The sequence below is a fragment of the Xiphophorus couchianus genome, chromosome 2 (genome assembly GCF_001444195.1).
Source record: "Xiphophorus couchianus chromosome 2, X_couchianus-1.0, whole genome shotgun sequence".
Classification (NCBI taxonomy): Eukaryota; Metazoa; Chordata; class Actinopteri; order Cyprinodontiformes; family Poeciliidae; genus Xiphophorus; species Xiphophorus couchianus.
In genome coordinates, this window is record NC_040229.1 from 20,416,501 (window position 1) to 20,437,771 (window position 21,271).

At 38.9% G+C, this 21,271-nt stretch overlaps 1 long non-coding RNA gene across 1 annotated transcript; it reads left to right on the top strand.

Annotated features, from left to right (window-relative positions):
• The first annotated feature begins 9,043 nt into the window (after positions 1–9,043).
• On the top strand, positions 9,044–20,729 carry LOC114151422 (uncharacterized). The gene is made up of 3 exons (XR_003596939.1): positions 9,044–9,550; positions 19,740–19,868; positions 19,988–20,729. It is a non-coding gene; the product is annotated as an uncharacterized LOC114151422 (long non-coding RNA).
• Positions 20,730–21,271: the final 542 nt, after the last annotated feature.

Genomic DNA, 21,271 nt, shown 5'->3' on the forward strand with positions numbered 1-21,271 from the left:
GTACTTAAAGTGTTTGCTTCTGTCAAAAGTAATACAAAAGAGTAGCTTGTGGCATTGAAAGAAATTTTAGTCATGAAACATTGGAAGGTGAAATAATCGTGTTTTTATTGTTATTTAGAGTAATTTAAAACATTTTCTATGACGAGGGTTGTTGCTTAATATGCATATGTTCCATTTGAAAAAGTGTGATATCCACACTGCTGAGCTTTTCTTTCAGGAGAAAATTACTTGATGAGATAAAAACCTGACATACACTAAGCAGTGGACCATTTACTTATGAATTAGAAAACATCTTACACTTAGCAAACAAAACACCATCAGCTTGAAAAACTTACATGAGATGTTTCACAGATGAGCCAAAGAAACCAAAGTTCAGAGGAGGGATGACACACTTGCGAATTTCTATCATCTTTAGCAACTGGAACTTCAAAAATGTCAAAGCTATATATAGCATTTCACACTATATTGTGCAGTTTTGCACATCTCTGACTGTCGTTTTCTAAACAGAGAACGCACTGACTGCAGTCTACGGTAGAAAAGAGTCTTACTATTTATAAGTGATTCACACAACCCATCTTGAAAGAGTCTGATCCATCCTGTTATTTTTCCTTTATGCCGTCTGAGTGAACTTACACCTTTAGCAAGAGGTTTTGACATGTAGAAGGAAAAAAGCTCTTGATATATTTTAATTACCATGAGCTGCAGGTTTTCTTTCATTCACTTAATAAAAAGTATTTAATATTCAGTACCTTACAAAAGTCTGTTGAACTTCTAAACATTTTGTAATTTCATGTGATAGACCAACACTAGTGTATAGAAGGAAAGGTGTATCGTTTTCAATTGTTTTGCAAGCTAAAATCTGGAAGTGCAGTGTAAATTTGCATTCATATTTATTCATTACTCTGACACCCCTAAATTAAATCTGAACTTCAAGATAAGAGTTGGGTTCTTAAATATTATTTCATCAGTCAAATCAAAACAGTTTTTAGTTGCTTGATGAGGTAACTAAAAACCTCATCAAGCCAGATTCACACTGTGAAAAGATGCTGAATATCATTTGAGAAGTACTCATCAAATGCAAAGAAAGCTATAATATTATAATAATTGAATAAGTAGTTTTACTAATACATTCTGCCACAACCGGCCCTTTGAGGACATTGATGATCTTAACATGGCATGAAATGAAAATATGTTTTGACACCTCTGCTTTAAAAGAGCAAGCTGACATCATCAGCTCTCTTCAGTACTTCAAAGCTCTGGTTGGACAGTTTGGGAGAGGACAGACCTGTTGGAGACAAAGTGGTACTGGACCAGTCCACTGTGGGTGGCCTACTGGGAAGAGCTTCCACTAGGATGCTGAAAGTAGTTCAGACTGTGGTCCAGCTCAAACCTCACCTGTTAACCAGGGACATTTATCTTAATGATCCTTGAACATCATAAAGCATCTCTATGTGAGAGCATTTCAGCCTGTCTCACTCATCTCTACTGCTCTGTGGCTCAGCTGAGTCATTGGGCTGCACAGGTGATGTGGGGCGTGTCCCAGAACAAGGAGGAGTCTTCAGCGAGTGTTACCACGGTGATCAGGGAGTGCTGAGTAGTGTCAGTGTGAGGACATGTATCTGAGGTGTCCCAGTTAAGATAGACAGTGGATTGAATCATTGATATATAATACTATTCATGTATATTGATGAACTGAACCCGTTTCTATGTCTTCTGTTACACTTTGTCCCACACTGTCTATTTGTCTGTCTGGACTTCTTCCTTGCTGTTGCTGAAGCTGCTGTCTGTCCTCTGTTTCTCCATGATGGCCATTTAGGCAGACGTCTTATCCACTCATGCTGCTACTGTAGCCTTGTATTTTGACCTTCAGGAATTAGTTTGATTGGTCAAAGAGAAATGAAAAAGCTCCGCCGCCTTGTCTTATCTTGAGTCACATTCAGAGGATTTCAATAAAAAGGAGACATCAGATGGGACATAAACCTGCAGTAGTCTTTCAGACAAGAACCCGGGGTGAAAACTGAATTCGACAGCGTCTCCTGACATATTTTGACATACTTCCTGTGTGACAAATGGTGCAAAACTACAGTGGGCATAGAAAGAAGATGTGGCTTGTAAAGCAGCATTTGTAACTCGCATCAGCAAAACCCCAATAAAACAGAATCAGCTTTGTGGTTGTAGCATGACAAAGTGGAACAAATTTCAATGGGTGTAAATATTTTTTCCAAGACACTATATATCAGTGGTTACCAAACCTGGTCCTGACCAAGTATCTCTGCCCTGCATGTTTTAGATGTGTGTCTGTCTGTGATTCAAATGATTGAATAGCCTTCTTTGCAGTCACCAAATGTGCAGTCACCTGGCCATTCATTTAAGCCAGGTGTTCAGACGCAGAGACACCTAAAACATGCAGTGCAGGTGCACATGATGATCAGGGAGTGCTCTATGTGTACACCTCTCTTGGTTGAGCTACATTGCAGTTTTAGCATGGCAGTTAGAAAAGCAATCACACATTTGTCACTCTAGTTTTAAGCACTGGCAAGTTTGGTTATTGTACTGTGCCCCAGGGTTCTGAAAAGTTTAACAAAAGCAAACAGCACTATAGCCAACATATTTATATTCAAAACCAGCAGAGAGATATGTGATTAGGGGGAACGTTCCCTTTAAATAATAATACATGAGGGGCACCAACCGGGGTTTATTGCTTGCAGTACTTTCAGTGAAGCAAGCATTCTGTTTAAATCCCTGCTTTATTAGAGCATCGGCTAAAAGATGAAGATGAAAACCTTATTGAGTGATCATTGTGGGGAGTCTGTCCTCCATAAGATTCCTGTTCCAAAGCTCCGTCACATGCTCCCCTGCTCATTTCCAGACATCCTCTTTCTTTCCATAAGGGCTCCAAAACAGAAGGAAAATACCTGTTAAAATTAAAACCGTTAAGACTTTTCCATGTAACTGCTAAGTTTGACCAGACGGGTACTAACCCCTGTCTGAGAAAATGGGCTGCCGAGGTCTTATCTAAATCAGGACCAGTTGCAGTGCCACGGTGTTGACCTTGAGACTGAAATAATAAACAGCCTCTGTCTTACACATGCAAGCACACAAACGCACTTTCATGCATACATCATACCCACAAGGGACACCCTTAGGAAAAAACACATCTGCCTTTCACTGTCGAATGACTTGATAGTTCATGGTGCTAGGGGTTGCTGAGGTGGGGGGTGTTGTTTTTACAGGAACCACATGTTTCAGAGATGACTGTTGGCTGCTGAATATCTGTTAATGTAGCTGCCCTCTGACAGCAGCCTCCAGTTCCACATCAGAACCCGGTGACTTGTACTTTCCCTGATAAAGTCATGCTTGTTTTTCCCAGGAAGCTCAAAGAAACCAGGTCGTTTGTTCCCTCCAGCAAGTGGGCTGAGCTGTGAGAGCCAAGCTTTACCACTCACTCTCTTTCATATAAGTTCCCCAATAACTCTTAAATACTTTCATGGGACCCCATGAGCCACGCATTACTAGAAGCACATTTTACACAGTAATCTACACATGCAAAAGTGCAAAACCAATGTTTAAATGTAAAGAAAGATGCATCAATGTGAATATTAACCTATCCTTAGGAGACTTATTGTTGTTGTTGTTTTCAGGTAATAACGTTCATTTATTAGGGAAAAGGGAAAAAGTAGCCTTATAAAAACTAGCTCCTTTTTCTACGTATTGTTTTGTACAGAGGGTCTGGATATTCAGCTATTTAAAAACGATTGTTTCCTGGAGGTGTGATCTCTATTGAAGCTTTACACTTTACCCAATCGCTAACCATAATGTATGTAATGTTCCAGGTTGACGCTATGAAGCTTGCCAGAAAATTTGCGCACTGTAAACAACCATCCTCCACTGGAAGAGAGAAGTGCTGAGTTAAATGATTTTCATTTTGATTCAATATTATAAATTGTGGCAATACACGAACTGAACGGCTTCATTCACTTTCTCCGCTGCCATTGATAAAACTACAGGTAGATTGCAGTTCTAACAGCGCAGCTTAACGGCATCATTCACAACTTCTCCCTTTGAATACTAATTGGCCCTCTTGAAATCCTACCAGACAAATCCAGCTCAAAGGGAAAAAAACCCAGATGAGCTGAAGGGAGATGAAAATTGAACGGAATTGACATGACGCCGGCTCCAACCCCATGCGGAAGTAGAGCAGTCCTCCAACAACCACACTGTTATTAAGGCAGACTAACGGACCTCAATGCGTTACCTTAGACATTTTGTGAGTCATTTTTGCCTTATAAACCAACACTGAGGCAAAGATGGCAGGTAAGAAAATTCTGTAACTAGTCCTACATCAGGTCTGTAAGGTTATTAGTGGGAAATAACGGAGAAATCAACGATAAAGCCCAAGAGGACAAATGAGGGACAAAAATGTCTGATTGAATGTAAGTGTGAACACTGCGGGACAAAATGGGTGAGCAATTACTTAAATAATACCGGCTTATGAAAATCTGCCTTCAGGAAAATGCTTAGAAATAAACAGTAGTATGAAACTGTGTTTAAATGCCAATATAGCAGTTAGGACGGTCTGTTTTCATGCTGCCATAGAGCTACCGTTGGAATCTACACGCATAAAATCCAGCATAAATACCTTTGCTTATTGATCTGGAAATTATTAGATGTTTAGCACTGTTATTTTAATTTAACTGAGCTGTGAGTCCTTAGCACGGAGCCTGAGCCATTAGCTGTGAGTTTTTAAGTCTTAACACAGAGGAGCCCTGAGTCGATAGCACAGAGTTATCAGTAAGTATCGTTATGACAAAAACTGGGATGTTTACTACCAATTACCTTTGTGGTGCAGACTAACATAGTAGTTCCCGTCCATCAGTTTCATCCAACTGGACTTGAGGTGGGCTGCAGTCTATGATCCATTTCTTGCCTTATTCCAGACTCCTTTTTGATTTTGGAGATGTAATAAATTGTATTCCGCCCACTGTATGTTCTGGGTGACGGCTGTCAGGATTTCATATTGCCCACTGACAACTTGGACCGTGATTATCTATTATTTTCCTCAAAATCTCTCTGACTTCAGCGTGTTTTCTATGATAGATACTGTCAAATTTGTCAGAGTACTGTACTTGGAACGCTGATTGGTCAGTTGCTGACAAGTGCCCTGGAATGATTGGGGGAGGATTGCTCTACGTCAGCATGTGAGCAGAGCCAGCGTCATGTCAATTGGATAGGAAGACAATGGCCAGACAAGGGTAAAGGCATCCATAGCAGCCTTTTCCTGTAGGGTAAAAAGTAACTTCCCCCGAATATCTGTTTGTCTTATTTATGACAACTGTCAATGTGTCTTTAACATCAATCTGGAGAAATTGTGGCTCACTCTTCTTTAAAAAAATGGTTTAAATCAGCCAGACTGAAGAATTGCTTAGCTTTAATGGCATGTGCAGGGCCATACCAAAGCATTTTTATGAGATTTAAGTCCAAAAATGTCGTAGAGAACTCTCCAAAATATATTTTTTAAGTAATCAGTGTTGGACTTCCTGGTGTCCTTCAAATCAACGTTCTACTTCAGGATTTTCATAAATTCATTAATCAATCAGTGCAGCCCCAAATCATTTCATTGCTATGAGTATGATGTCCATTTTTTAATACTATGATAGTTTTCCACCAAACTTAAATTGATGAATACCTATCCAAAGGTTTCACTTAGTCTATTTTGTTTTTTTTCCCAATACATGTTCTTTTGAATTACGTATATTTTTTTTCTTATATGTAGGCCCATCTGGCAATAGTGAAACTCTGTTTTACCAAAAAAGTTATTTATATTTAGTCCTGTAATCATCATTGGAAATCTGCCTTTTGTTTTTACTTAAGTTACCTGTTACTGAAATGACGTTTAATCTCATGATCCCAAACATTACATATAACAAATTAGCAGAAACAAAGGCAATATCTAAGCATGTGAATTTCTAAGCTCTTTAAACAGAGCACTATTTTAAAGCATCACATATTGAAAATTGAATTGTTTTATGAAAACTCCCCAAAATTGTCTGTATTGGATTTAAAATCCCCCAAAATATTATATGCTAACGATTCATTGTAAAATCTATTTATTTGCTCATTAATTGATGTTTAAACTGAATGCTTTTGTTTATTTTTTCTTAATGATATTAGGCAGATTAAAAGAAAAACTGACTTTGGGTTCTTGATCACAGAGCTCAAAACATTTTGGTTAGTTGTTGCTCTCCAACTTGCATAAGAACAAAATCTTGGCCAAAGGAGAGACTTTGTGACATTTCAGAACTTACCTCAAAAATGGTGATATATTTCCACAATCATGTTAAGAGGAAATAATTGAAATTGAAAATGACACCTAACACTCCCAACTATTGTAATTTTGCTCCAGATGTTTTCAGTTTGCTTTTCTGCTCATTTTATGTTGAACATTTTTTGAATGAAGATTCTGTATTTTTCAAAAAATGGTGTCAAACTCTGGGAAATAGTCCTGAGTTAGAAAGATGATTGGTTTGAAAAAATAGGAAATTGAGAAAAACAAAGGCAAACACGGAAGCAAATAGATGAGAACATAACAAATAAAAAAAATCACAAGATGGACAGAAAAAAGGAGGCTCCTTCAGGGGAAGATAAAGTTTTATTTTTCCTATTTTTCTTCAGCATTTTTTACAGGCCAGTTGATGTTTCTTTTTTCCTTTCCATTCCTTCTTTTTTAGACACAGGCAGTCAAAACTGGATCGCCCGAGTAAAACCACCTGGTGTGTCACCCTCCCTTTCCACAGCTTTAATCCCGTATATGCACTCAGTGACCATCATCATCCCTGGCTACATGCCAGGAATCCTTGGCAGCTTCACCCTATTACAGTCTCAATGGAAATATTTTTTCCTAATTTTTGTTATCTTTTTCTTTCCAGCTAGCACAGTACCCTTTCATAAAGTATTTTTGTTGTTTTTCCTTTAGTTTAGTTTTTTTTTTTAGTTTTCCTCTAACCCATATATACCAAGTATTTTCCTTCTCCGCAGAGCGCGGTAAAGAAAATGTGCAGCTTGCTTTAAACTTTAAGAGTTGCACAGCTTGCAGCTGGTCTTTATTACTTCCCATTTGGTTCATTGAAGCATAATTACATTCTGACTTCATCCCAACCTTAGCATGACCTCTGCTCTCCAGTCAGACATTCTGGCAACCCTAGACGCTCACCCACAAACAAACTCACATATATGCACAGCCACTGGTGCAAATGTAAACTCAGGATATTACTCGCACACTTTTTGGATGGTCCCACACACATGCTGAAGCACAAACACACGTGCAGACTGAGAAGACTCACATGCACGTATAGAAAATCCCACCTACAAACAGGCAGACACAAACATTTAGCTTCAGTCTGAGCTGAGATCATACTCAACCAATATAATAGTGTAAGTGAGCCCAAACACAAATTGAGCTCCTGCTGGAAAACTCTGCTCCATGCAACGTTTTGTTTGTGTGTGTGTTTGAGGATTGCCGGATGAGAATGAACCCCAGCGACCTTGTCTTTCCCTCCCTTTGGTTTTCCTGTCCTATACTGTTGTGAATGGAAATTGTTTATAATCAGTCGCAAATTATAGCGTATACCTCCCTCGCTTTATGTACTTGTATATTTTTAATTTTTAATAAATGCAGTGATTTCTGTCCTTATACTCTCCCAATGCAATATCATATGTGTTCTGTCTTACCTGAATAACCATTGCATTTCTAAGCATTTCACAGGTATATATAATTAGATCATCAGGCTGTCACAGGTTCTTTTGGAATAGCCCATAAAATTCCTCATCATAAGTGCTGCTGTTCTAGAATGTCATACTAAAAAGATGCGCCTCACCACTGCAGCATTTATTCAACTCCTACTGAAAAATCTCAGTAATGACCTAATTACAGCATTACTAAATCCAAACATTGTGTAAACATTCAATCTGGATAAAGATTCTCTCACATTAGAATACTGCACGCTCAAAACTGAAAGTGTAGCTTATGGCATGATTTGTCTGATTTGTCTGGCATTATTATCTGACAACTTGGAACCTCTCTTGAACCACTGAAGTACCTCTTCCAGAAGGTCAGTTCATCTGTAAATGCTGGAAAAGAAATAAGACTGGAACATTACAGCAATAGACATACATTTCAGTCCCATCAAAATGATACTCTGATCCGACTATGACCCAAGTAGAAAGCTGAAGAAGCAACTTTCTACTTCATTGATTGCTTATATGTTATACTTTTCTAGTTCAAGGGTGTAAAACCAAAGGAGATAAAATGGTAAAGAGAAGTTTTCATTATATCCTGTGAAGGTGAGCAAATTTTGCTACTAAACGTCAAGCATCACTTTTTACACATTCTTATTGATACTCCGCCCTTCATCTTTTTATAAATTCTTCTGCCGTTTTCAATTCTTACAATAAACACAATAGAAAGAAACTTTTTGGGCCAACATTATGGACCTAAAATGCAACCAGACGCTTCATTTTCTCACATTTAGACACACAATTTTTTGATAGTCTAACATGGCAAGGTAGAAAACAGTCTGACATCAGCTGCTCTTTTTGGGTGACGGTGTTATGGGTTTTCCAGACTATAACATTTTTTTTCTAAGTCTTTCAGTAGGTCAACACTAAGTTGCCCCACATCTGTTGTGTGGTGAAAGTGCAAACATAAAAATGACTTAAGGAAGGTCTTTGCAGAGCCTCTTAATTGTCTTTTGTTAACCTAAAATAACATGGAGAACAGCCAGATTACTAGGGTGTTCTGCTCCTTTGTGCTCCAATAGAGTTGAACAGGGGACACAGGTTGTATTGGGGTTGTTTATAGGGTGATGCTGGACTGGCTAGGCTTGTTAAACATCATTAAGAGCCCCTGACGTCACCGGGCTAATGTTTGGGAAACACAAAATATCCCTCTGATGTGCCGATGCCATGCTACTCAACTCACAGCAAATATTTACCAGTGCGAAAGCCACACTGCTGGCAGGCCCGAGTCGGTGCAGAGCCAAGTAATCTGTTTGATTACTCTTGGTTTTTATTCCATGACAGTCATTATAAAGATTCCCGTTCAGCTTCTAGTTTGGATAAAAAAATCAGGACTCATCAGTACTGTGCTGTAAATTCAAAAGGACTTGTGTAATTGGATTGGAGCCCTACAATGAAATCATTTTTGCTTGGATCCATCAGTGTTAGGTGGACTCATTGGCATCGAAAAGGAAGCAACGGAGTCAAAGGCTTACGTCATGTGACATCTCTCCTTGCCAGTCTTTGTAAAATCATGTCATTTGGTTATATGAGATTATTATCGTGCAGTGAAAGAGACATCAGGGTGCCGTCCGCACTGTACTATGATCCAAAGTCTCCATCAGGACTTTTCTTAATTTAGAAGTGAGATCATTTTCATATGACAACACAATTCTAACTTTAAACCTGGTTTGGTCCACTGTTTTCCCCACTCCACCCTTCAACCACACCAGGAATATCCGTCAGTGGTGTTGTCTGAGAACACAGTTCTGTATATGTGAGTATAGTTTGTGGGGGTGTGCGTGTGTGTGTGTGAATACGCATAATGGTAAAAAAAGAGTGAGGGTTCAACAGTGAAGCAGAGTGTGAGACTGTCACGTTCTCAGAATAAAACAGAGCTCTGTTTGTTATGTGGATACGCCTTGGTAAGTGATGTCAGATAGATTTTTATAAGTATTCAGCTGTAAGATTGCTTTGTATTTCTACCATTACTTCGAAAAAAATAAACAAAAAAACATATTGGCTCTTCACCAGCTATGTCAGTGTTTTTGTCAGGATTATGATGATTAATATTCACAATGTTCCTTCCTTTCTTCTCTGCCTGTTGTCTGCACTTTTCACTTTGTAAGTGTCCAAATTTAGCTGCATGCCTATGGTTGGATGATCATTTTTTTGATAGTGCTTTGTTTAAGAAGGTGTGCTAGTGCAGCGGAGACCTTGGAATAACAAATTCATCTATAACTATGTATTTTTAGTATTCTATTCATTTCATTCCTCCCCTTTTAATTTAATTTCTTCCTTTCTTCTATTTTAAGGATCCAACCATGGGTGTACATTTCTAAAACACGAAACACCAAATGACTGTAAAGTTGCATTTATACATCTGTGTCAGGGTATTGAAGAGTACACACATTGAGGGATCAAATGAGCTTATGCTTAGAGCTATGTAAATATCCACAATATTTTACTGACAACATCTTCATAATCTAAAAACAGCAACCACATGAACAACAACAACACAAAACTACGTCCTCTGTTTTTGCAAATGAGCTCATTCTGACTTCATGAAACCATGACCTTCACTCTACGTGAAGCGTTATCTTTGGTTATCAGGTGCTCTTGTCTGAGGCACTAAAGAAGGAGCTGAGCCAAAAAACAAAACAGGTCTCAATTCATTGGGTTCACCTGTGATCATGAGATTTGGATCATGACCAAGACAAAAAACAAAAAAAACATCTGGATACAATCAGCTGAAAGGAGGTTCACTCTTTAAGATAACATGAGAAGTTCAGTCATCTGATCGGGACACCTCCTGACTCCCTCTGTTTGGAGGTTTGCCCACTATGTAATACGCTTGAAGACCTCTGGCCAAACTCTGAATTTGCTGAAGGGAATGCATATCCCTTCTGTCTTGAAAACATCTCAGGGTAACCCCTGGAGGAAATACAGAGTGTTACTCAGGGGGGGATGTCTGGGTTTTTACTACTGTTAATGCTGCAGAAGCTGAAAAAGAATGGGTACATTGTTGCACGTACACATATATTCATCTTAAATACGTTATTTGTGTTTGATGTGAGTGGCAGAAAAATAACTGCTTTTTACATATTTGCTTAAAATATGTAAATATGGGACTGAAATTTTGTGGGAAAATAAATATTATACTCCTTCACTGCTCCTGGTCAGAAACAACCAATCAGAGCAAGGACGAAGGTCTTAGTGCTGTCAATCAACTTTGTGTAGGTGCTACTCACTGTACTGATGGTGTAGAAACACCGTTCCAGGAAAACTGTTTTTCTGTTGTCATGAGTGGCCATGCTAACTAGCCTGACCATTTGTGGCAGACTCTGCTCTGGGAAACTGGTCGTAATGTAGATGAGAGCAAAGAAAGGGTGCGAGTAGCACGTACACGAGCATGATTGACAATGCCAAGACAATCATGTTGGCTCTTATTGGTTATTCTGAACACTCAATAACCTTCCACTAGCAATATTTACAAAGGAAAATGGAGGTAATTACCAGAATGTGTCCTGGTTAACAAAATTAAAACATCCATTTAAAGTGAAATTCTAAAGCTGGACATTTCTCATTTGTACAAATAGGATAGAGGCTTATAGACTGCCTCTATCCTTGGTGTGTTTATTTGAGATTTAAGGTTTTATCTTTGCCTCTGCTGTTTTTCCTTGCCACTCTATATCTAAAGACAGTGCTGAGGTATCCATGAGCTGAGGTAATGTGTTTTTCCACATTCTGAAACCACCAAAACCGACTTGTCAGCATTAAACTTAACTGCTGTCTGTACATTTTTAGTTGAACTAATTGTGAAAGGGCGGCACATTTCATAACACTGATAAAATATTGCTTTTGACCAGCGTGTGTCTCCTAACTTGCAAATAAAGCAAATTTGTAGGATTTCCTTTGGTCAGTTACACAATATTGACAAAAATAGGAACATTCTGTCTCAGAGGGATGCAGAACTACTACTTAAATTTCTTAGTTTCATAAGTGCATTGATATGCTGTCACATCACAAATTCTCACACTGATTATTTATTTTATAAATGAAGACACAGTTGATTCACTAACCTTTCCCCTTGACAAATTGCATGAGTTAGCTACAAAGAGTGCTAAAACAGCAATTCTTTTCTTAAATTTCCAAAAAGCACTAAGAACATCATATCTGTGTTTTCCATCCATCCATCCATCCATTTTCTGTTCACCCTTGTCCCTAATGGGGTTGGGAGGGTTGCTGGTGCCCATCCCCAGCTACGTTCCGGGCGAGAGGCGGGGTACACCCTGGACAGGTCGCCAGTCTGTCGCAGGGCAATCTGTGTTTTCATAGAACAGATATCTTAATTAGTATGTTTCAAATAGTAGTTGGTTTTTAACTCAGAAAGTGATTAGCAGTTTTGAAATATCAGGGTCAAAAACAAAAACTCTTCTCATTTTACGATCCTGCAAACATTTATTTTACATTTTAAATTTATATATATACATATTCTTTATATTTGCTTTATTCTAGTTGTCCTAGAATAGTTACACTAGAATAAAGTGCTATGGAGAGATATTCCAAGGTTTGGGATCTGTGGTTTCAACTGTTGTTTCCAACAGATGCAACAGCTTCATCAGTTTTCATTGACCCTGTATGTGAATTAGAAATATTAAAAACATAAACACCACTTTGGCTCCAAGATGCGTCTCTAGTGCAGTTTTGCATTCTTGCTCACTGTGGATAATGGAAGGATAATTTCCAAAACCCTGAACATACCATCCTCGAAGCAGCAGCATCACGCTGCGGTTGTGATACTCTTGAAAAGGAACAAGGAAGCTGGTCAGAGATGATGGAAAGAAGGATGGAGTCACAGACAGGGCAGAGTCCTGGAAGAGTGTGGCAGATGTTCATACTCCAACAATGAGACAAAAAAACCCTAACAAAATTAATACAGCAGTGGAATAGTTTAGAGCAAATTTAGATTTATATGATATGGGGAAAGCCAAAGCCTTGACCTAAATTTAATCTGTGGCTTCACTTGAAAGCTGTTGGTCCATGGAGTCTGATCAAACTTGAGCTACATTACAAAGACAAATGAGACACATTTTCAGGATCAAGATAGGCAAAGCTAGTAGAGACATGGCTTAGCTGTGATTGTAGCAAAGTGTGATTTTACAAAGTTTTGACTCATGGGGTTTAATACAAATTCACACCACACGTTTCAAATCTTTATGTGTAAAAAAATGTGAAGTCTTTTATCAATCTCTTTTTATGTCTAAATCATGTCCTGCATTATGCTAGTATATGACTTAAAATGTAAACAAAATACACTTAAATGTGTGGTTGTAAAATGACAAAAAAGTGAAAAAGAATAGAGAAGCTTGTGAGGAACTGTGTTAGATGTTTGAATAATGTTTTCCAATAATAAATGGCACCTAGAAAGGGTTGCCAACATAGATTTAATGTGTTCCTTGTAACTATACCTACATTAAGTGAAAAGCTTGTCAACAATTATTTCGTTTTTAACTAAGAGACTATTTTAATACAAGGCAAGCTGCCATTTATTTTACTATGTTTTTCAGCCACATTTGTTCCTGCCGGGAGTACATGAGTACACGAAGAGGTCAAATGTGACCTGAGCTGCTAATTCAAAAAAGGGATGACATCATTCTTTGGGAGAACATGATCTAAACTATGCCCTCTCAGATGATTCCTCTGCTTCAGGAGTAGCCACAACAAAATCCTGTTCTGGCTGTTCGTTTGCCTAACATGTGTCTACAGCATGTCACATGATCCACAACATATGCTGGGTACATCTATAACTGTATATGAGATGAAATCAATTCTTCCTATTTCCTCTGCCCTCTTTCCCCACATCCATTTTCACAAGATAGCATTTCCCATCCTGATGTGTGGCAGAGGTAGGTTTCTGATAAACGGTGCGACCCAGCAGACGTTTGGGTGTGTGTCCGGTTGTTTGCAGGTCCAGGGGCCTTGAAGGGAGCTGCAGTTCAATCCAAATGAATGGGCCCATTATGTAAGTGCTTACAACATCAAGAAATTATGTAAATGGATCCGTTGCTACACAACAATGCTCCCCTTGTCAAAACATAAACAACATTGTACAAATGGCCAAATGCTAACAATGTTGAAATATGATGAAATATGCCCCAGACTCGGTACATGATTTTATGTGCTCACATCAGGGACTCAAAACTAATTTACAAAGACTCCTCTTAAATTATTGAATTATACAGAGTTCCATTGAAATGAACATTTTGATCAGCACCCAGTTAAAAGAAGTTTTAAGTGTCTGGGAAAGAACAACTTTGGGTATGTGGTCTGCTTAGTTCATCCTCATTGCTTTAGGTGATGTGGGGAGGTCCAGCTGTGAGCCATCATCGAACACAGTACTGTCCCCTCTATTACACCCTTTATGCGTCACTAGCTGTTTGAACTTTGCTGGATGTTTTTATTTGGTTATGCCTGTAAATCATAGAGGGTCAAGTAAACAGCTCCAGTGGAGGTAAACAGCCTGAGGGATAGGCTTCCCTCAGGGGCCTTCAACAGCTGAAATTCAGACACAATTACTCCTAAAAAATTAGGGTGCTGATTAACTTCGCATGCCTCTTTTGCACTTGCCATTGTGGGTTCTGCTCCAGGCTGTGAGTCACAACTTGCAGAGATCCTGTCCTTTAGTTTTCACAATGAACTTTGCTTTCCTTTGCACTCTTTCCTTCGTAAAAAAACAACTTTTGCGTTACCTAATCTGAGTATGAAACAGAGAAAGAAGGGCAGAGAGCTCGAGAGAGGATCAAAGCCAGCGAGCGGGATGGATTCTCCGAAATGAATAGTGCTCGAGGATGTTGCTTTAACCTTTGTCCAAAGCACCGTGCTCAGGGACCTCCCTGTTTGTTTTAACGGCTCAGAGTTGGGAAGGGTCCCTCCAGCACAGTGAAAGGAATCCAGACTAATGAGACATATTCAATGAAGTTGAGCGGGTGTTTCGTGTCAAAAGAAGTCAGTTGTCTATGAGCTGCTTCCTCCTCTTTCGTAAACATAATATATAATATTAATATGTTTTTGTGGTCGGCTGAATATTTTGGCATTCAGTCATCATCAGGCGGTTTGATCATTCGCGCCATCACATGCTCAGTGGTCTTTTATTCAAAGGGGAGATCAGAAGTCTGTTCATGCTGTGCCTAAACCACAACTACATTTGACTACGATTTATTTGTTTTGGGCCCATCTACTTCACAGGGAGTGGGAGGCAATCAATAACGGTTCCCTGCCACTCCTTGTTTTGATCAAAAGTCTCAAGATAAATGTGGAAGCGCTTTAGGATGTTCGTGTTTGTTATACACTTATGACTCTGGGAGCTGCTCTGCTTTCATTTTGTTGTCAATAGATTGTGATGATATTGGGGGGCTTTGGTGGGACCCCACTGCTGTCATCACTGTCTGTGTCATTAGCCTTACCATAATTTAAAGAACAAACTGAAAGATGTTTCACACACAGCAGCAGCATGGTCTGTGGACCAATTGGAGTGCAGTTCCTCTTGTCATATGGTTGACCAAATGCTTTGAAGCTGAGTGTGATACAAGCACACTGAATGTATATGTTTTTAATGACTCATTGAATGAGAGCTTGCAATATTTCAGCTGCCTTTGACTCAGTCAACACCATTAGCTTTGAAGGATTTTAGCCGTGCATGCTATGCTATTCATAATGTAACATTTCCCCAAATGTGTGGCTTTCACTGGAACTTCAACTTTTGTTCTCTTATTTTTCAAGAATACCTTTGAAGCTTTTTGTAGTAGCTTTTTGGAAAATATGTTTCTTATCAAACCTGTTACTGTCCTGACAATATAATATGCAATATTATATAATAAAAACCAAGCAGTGTGTACTAGGGCTTGATTGGCAGTGCAGCTGATATAAAATCTTAGAGATCAGGAGATGAGTGCAGTTAAAAACCCTATTAGTCAAAACTGCATTGATCAAGATGATATAATCCACATTTAAGATTTATCAGGAGCCTCTTAATGTAAAGGTATTACAGTTTTAGTCTTGAATTATCTACATAAATACAAATTAGCATTTTTATGTTTGACAGCTAACTGTATTGACGATACCAACGTCCTCACATAACCTTTTGGAGGTGACAGTTAAAGCTGCAGAAGGTAACTTTTGTAAAAATTTGTTTTTTACATATTTGTTAAAACTCTGTGAAAAAAAGAACTCCTCTGCCTCTTCTCAGTGGTCCTACTGACATCTGCAGAAATACACCAATACGTATCAAAACATAAATTCAGAGCCAGGAGGAGTGTCTTAATGTCCATCACGCTTGTGTGTGGGCTGCTCAGTGTAAGCTGTGGGTACAACCTCAAAATTGCTGGTTTGCTGCATCTGTGCTACTGGCAGAGGAGCATCTTACTGCTATAGGAAAACTGTTTATCCGCTGCCATCGGTGGCAATGCTAACTAGACTGCACATTCACGGCACACTGCTCTGTCGGGAACAAGCTGTAGTGCTGCATAGGGGAAGGGGCGGGGTGGGGGCAGCATATACATGAGCATGTCTGACAGCGCTAAGACCCTCCGCTGGCTCTGATTGGTTGGTCCTGGCCAGGAGCGCTGCTGCCTTTCTGCAGATAGCACTGGGAGCATTGAGAGAAGGCAGAGGAGTTCTTTTTTTCACAGATTATCTGTCTTATGTACTTTCAGTGTCAGTTTTAACAAATATGTAAAAAAAGAAAACATATGGTTCATACAAGTTACCTACTGAAGCTTCAGTGTTTCAAGTCACCTACTGAAGCTTCAATGTTTCATGTCATATGACCTCCTTGGGACATAAGAAGTTAGGGGATGAGGTTTTAGGCAGCAAAGAGCAAATTGAGGGCTAAAGATGGCAGAATAAACAGTTGGTTAGAATAACAGTTTGAAAATGCAAACACTCTTGTTGTGGCACACTAAATTGGCTTCTCTAACTCAGTTGTCTTTCTTTAAAATGCTGTGGGACATATTGAAACCCTTAGTTTGTTCTCTCTTTTAACTAATAATCAGCCCCTCTACACTGGGCCTCCTTGTATCCCTCCTCTCCTACCATGACAGCCCCTGCTTACCCACAGCTGCAGTGCAGCCCTCTGTGTGGGAATAACACACAGGGTTCCTAAAGTCTGGAGAGTATGGGATTTGATTTAAGTTTTTTTTTTTCAGATCTACGGAAAATATGGAAAAATATTTTTATTTCCATCTATCTAGAATAGATGGGATATATATTCAGGCATCTGCTGGTCCGTCTGTCCATCCGTCCGTCCATCCAAACTAATTGTACCAACCGTGCTGCCACTCCTTCTCTCTAAGTTTTGCCATTTTTGCTCATGCTGACATTTAAAAACACAACTGCTTTAAAGATTAAGGATTAGTGCCTTTTCAAGATTCTAAAAGAGTGAAAGTATGCATCAGACAGGAGACATTACAATACTGCCAAAGGTTTTTGGTATTTTCGGCCAAATATGAAAATGCTGATAGATAAGAGGCTTGGCACTTTAGTCAATGTCTTTGCAACATCCCCTTTTCCTGAAATAGGTTGCAGGAGTAAATAACTACTAACCTGTATTTTAGAAATCTCAGAAAGCCACACCCAATGATGGTATTGTACAGAAATACATTATTAGCGTGCATTGTTAATGATAGGAAGTTTAGTCAGTGAGTGGAACAATAGCTGTAGTTAAGTTGGATGTGATGTAATTCCCGCATCCAAAATTTATTTACAGGAGTAAACAAGATTCAGCTTTTATGTACAAACCTACTAGAAGCGTTCTATTGGTCAAATCCGAAAATCCTGGACAAAATTTGATAAAATTCTGAATGATTTATGGCTTCCTCTTTGAGGTATACAGAAAGATGATTTGTCAACAGTAATTTCACTGACTAGGCATTGATAATAAAAGGTTTGAAAATCATATGCAGCATCGCTTTAATTTTTTGTCTCTTATTTCTGTCTCTTGAGGATACTCTTCATGCCTGTGGTCATGGCCCTGGAGACTCTGGATTCCTACTGCTAAACAATTCATTGACTTAGCCTTGTATAAATCTGCCTGGGTGGGAAACAATTTGTGGGTGATTACATGTTTCTTGCATTCATTCCAGTGGATCCAGCATACTCCCGTTGGATTTACATATTCACAAAGCTTCATGAAATCTCTAAACGGATAACTTTTTTTCTGTGCATAAAATAATCAAAGATGTATGACTTTCAGGTTTCTCACATCAAGTTTAACATCATTTTATGTTCACTTAGTGAACCAAGCCAGGTGATTTCATTTTGCCTACTGATCTCAGAGGTCAGAGAGGGTGTATGGTTAGGGGCCGGGGTAATAACTTACTGAGGTCACACACTCCTCTAAAACAGCAAAACAAGCCCCACATCAAGGGAGCTTTGAGAAGGAAATGAGCAACAAAAGAGAAGCACACAGCAGGAGTCAGTGAAGCCACATTTCCAATTTATTAATATATTTCAAAATAACACACACTTATAGTGGATTATGAGAAAGCTTTGAGTGAAAGACAAGGTGACTGGTAAATGGTTTATTTTCTTCAATTTTTAAAATGTGTACAAACATGACAAATAAAGGAGTGGTTTGAGTTATACAAAAGCTGAAATCTGAATGAGAATATTACCATTTTAACATCAAAAATGGAACTGGTGCTTTGGCTAAAAAAAACATCCTTAACTCAGAGGTTGTCGTTTTCATTCAGACTTTGGTTTTCTTTCATCTAAAAGCAAGCTCCGCTGACCAAAGAGCTATTTTAATACTGGACACACAGGCTGGAACTCCCAAGCTTGAAGCAAACACTGCTCTAATGGACATAACATTACCCAGTGAGAAAATGAAAACGCTAAAACACAATGCAAGTAATGCAATGCAGAAAGAGAGCTTCATGTGGTTGTAAATAATAGTCTGGAGTTGTTTCAACAATAACAGCCCTCTGAAACCAGAGCCATATTAACAAACCTCTAGATTTCCCCTCACTGAAAGGATGTTTTTCTCTCCGCTCCGTTGGGAAACACTGTTGTAGTGATGGGATAAGTTGTCACATTTAGCTAGTTGTGTACAACGTGGAGGTCCATCTTGCTTCAATTAAAAGCTCCAACACGTCTGGTTTTGATTAGGGGTCCTGGCAAACCCAAGGTGATTCCTTTCTTAATGAAAACCACCATAGAGGTTGAGCAGTGCTAAAAAAACTGGTTAACAAAGAATAATAGTTGAGAAGAGAAGGTATCTTGCTCTCATCCTTCTTCCTAGGCCATTTCCTTCCTTCTGGCCTATATAGTTTACACGCCAGATGGACAGACATAACAATAATGTGGGTGACGGGGGAAAGTGCTGAATGGTTCATGAAATACATCCGTCTCCTTCTAACACTTCTTTATCCGCTTCATTCCTGCAGATTTTGCCTCGTTCCCCGCTTGTTCATTCACCTCGCTCTTCTCCATCCCTTTAAGCTTCGTGTGGGTTTTTATGAAGCCACTCTGTCTCACCAGAAGCAGAGTTCTGCTTCTGGTTAGAGGGCCTGAAGATTTGCTCCAGAACGTTGGTCTGTTTTTTGAGATTTGAGACTGAACCATTGGTTTCCATCCTTGGCCACACAGTCACCTCATCCCTCATCAGGAGACCAATGGTATTTATTATTTCCAGTACCACTACATCTTATCTTGCGACCTTGTCACACTGTAAGTTCAGATTCCAGGAGGACCACTACCACAGATGCTGAATCTAAACTGTTAGGCTAGTTGTACATGCTGAGACTGACAAAGCTCTTCAGTGAAGAGGATCTTCAGCAAGGAGGGAGGTAATGGGTAACTGACAGACAGTGACAGGATAATGTATGGCCCTCTAGTATCATATACGTCACAGTATGCTTCAGTAGCCACAAGACTTTCTCTAACACTGTGTTTTGGCCTCTATAAAGGTCATGAAAATGTGTTGCGGAACAGGAGTGGAGAAATTTGTTTGGAGCCAAAGGCAGACGGAAAGTTTGGATGGGAAAAGATGCACACCGCAGTGTCGTCTCCTAACATTGGGCGTTTCTCAAAATGTGGTCTGTTCTGATCTAATGAGCAATTCAGTCAGTGACGCAGCGATCCTTGCTTTCATCTCGTCATCTCTTTTATTCTCTTTATCTTTGATTGTCTCTCTTCCCTTTATCTCTGTGATCAGGTCGTCCATAGGGCGGCACGGCTGTGTCTCACCGCCCTCCATCTCAGAGCTCAAAGGAGAGGAAGCCTGGAGAAGACAGGACAATAAAATATGACGATGACAAACCCACAGACGGACTCCATCTGATAGACTTAAAAAGTATTCAGGATGCATGATGCATTCTGGACGTTGACAAAGACCCATCCCATCATTGAAGAATACATTTCAAAAGCAAAAAGGAATAATTAAGGCTCAAAACTTTGTGATAAAGAAAAATTGAACAATGTGTGTAATGTGAGTAATGTCTGGGATCTTGCTTAGAAGTCCATGAAAATGTGTAATCATAAAGTGTTTGAAACAAAAACTTAAACTGTGAACTTTATCTGTGACCATCAGTTTGCATACTCTCATTGTTAATAAATCTGAACTCAGCTCATGAAGCAGATGAAACTAGTCAAGGCAACATCTGAGCTAAAATAAGATCACAAGCATAAAACAACTACAAACAAAACTTAAGAAATAAGTACATCAACTCAAGCAATAAACAAACTACAAGACATAATGTGACGGATAAATAGGCAAAAGAAATAAAGATAGCTTGCTAGCATCAAAATCATTTTCTTTTAAATCATATCATGTCATCATATTTTTGTAGAGCAGGATCGGTTTCAGGTTTTAGGCCACAAAGAAAGGCTTATTGATAAGAAGGATGAATGATCAAAAATCTACAGAATCCAACTTCCCACCTGAGGTCATTTTAGAGACCTGAGGTCATTTTTTTCCCCTTTTTGTAATAAATTATTTTAATCTTCTTTTACACTAAGTATTGTGCCTCAAAACTATTTAGACCCCTTGAACGTCTTTGTACTTAGTCACTTTACAAAGACAAAATTACATCTCTGTCATAAACATCTAGCAGTATGTTTCTGAAAGCTTTGCACATTAAGAAACAGAAACATTTTCCATTATTTTTAAAATAGCTCAAGCTCAGTCAGAATTGGACGGTGGGCATGGCTAATCACCGTGTTTCACCATGTGACTGTGTGTTGGGGTTATTTGTTGTTCATGTTGGCCAAGAAGTTTTGGTAAATTTTGGTATTTTCTCCCCACAGATCTTTCTTCCACATGTTTACCAAAACTAAATGGCTTGAGGAGAGTTTTAAGCATTTATGACTATCTTCAAAATTGGCTTTTTTCTTGCCTCTCTCCTTAAAAAAAAAACACATTTGTGGAGTGCTTGATTAACAGTCTTCATAGCAACAAAATGTCTCACCTGGTTGTTGTTCTATAGCCAAACATTGCTTC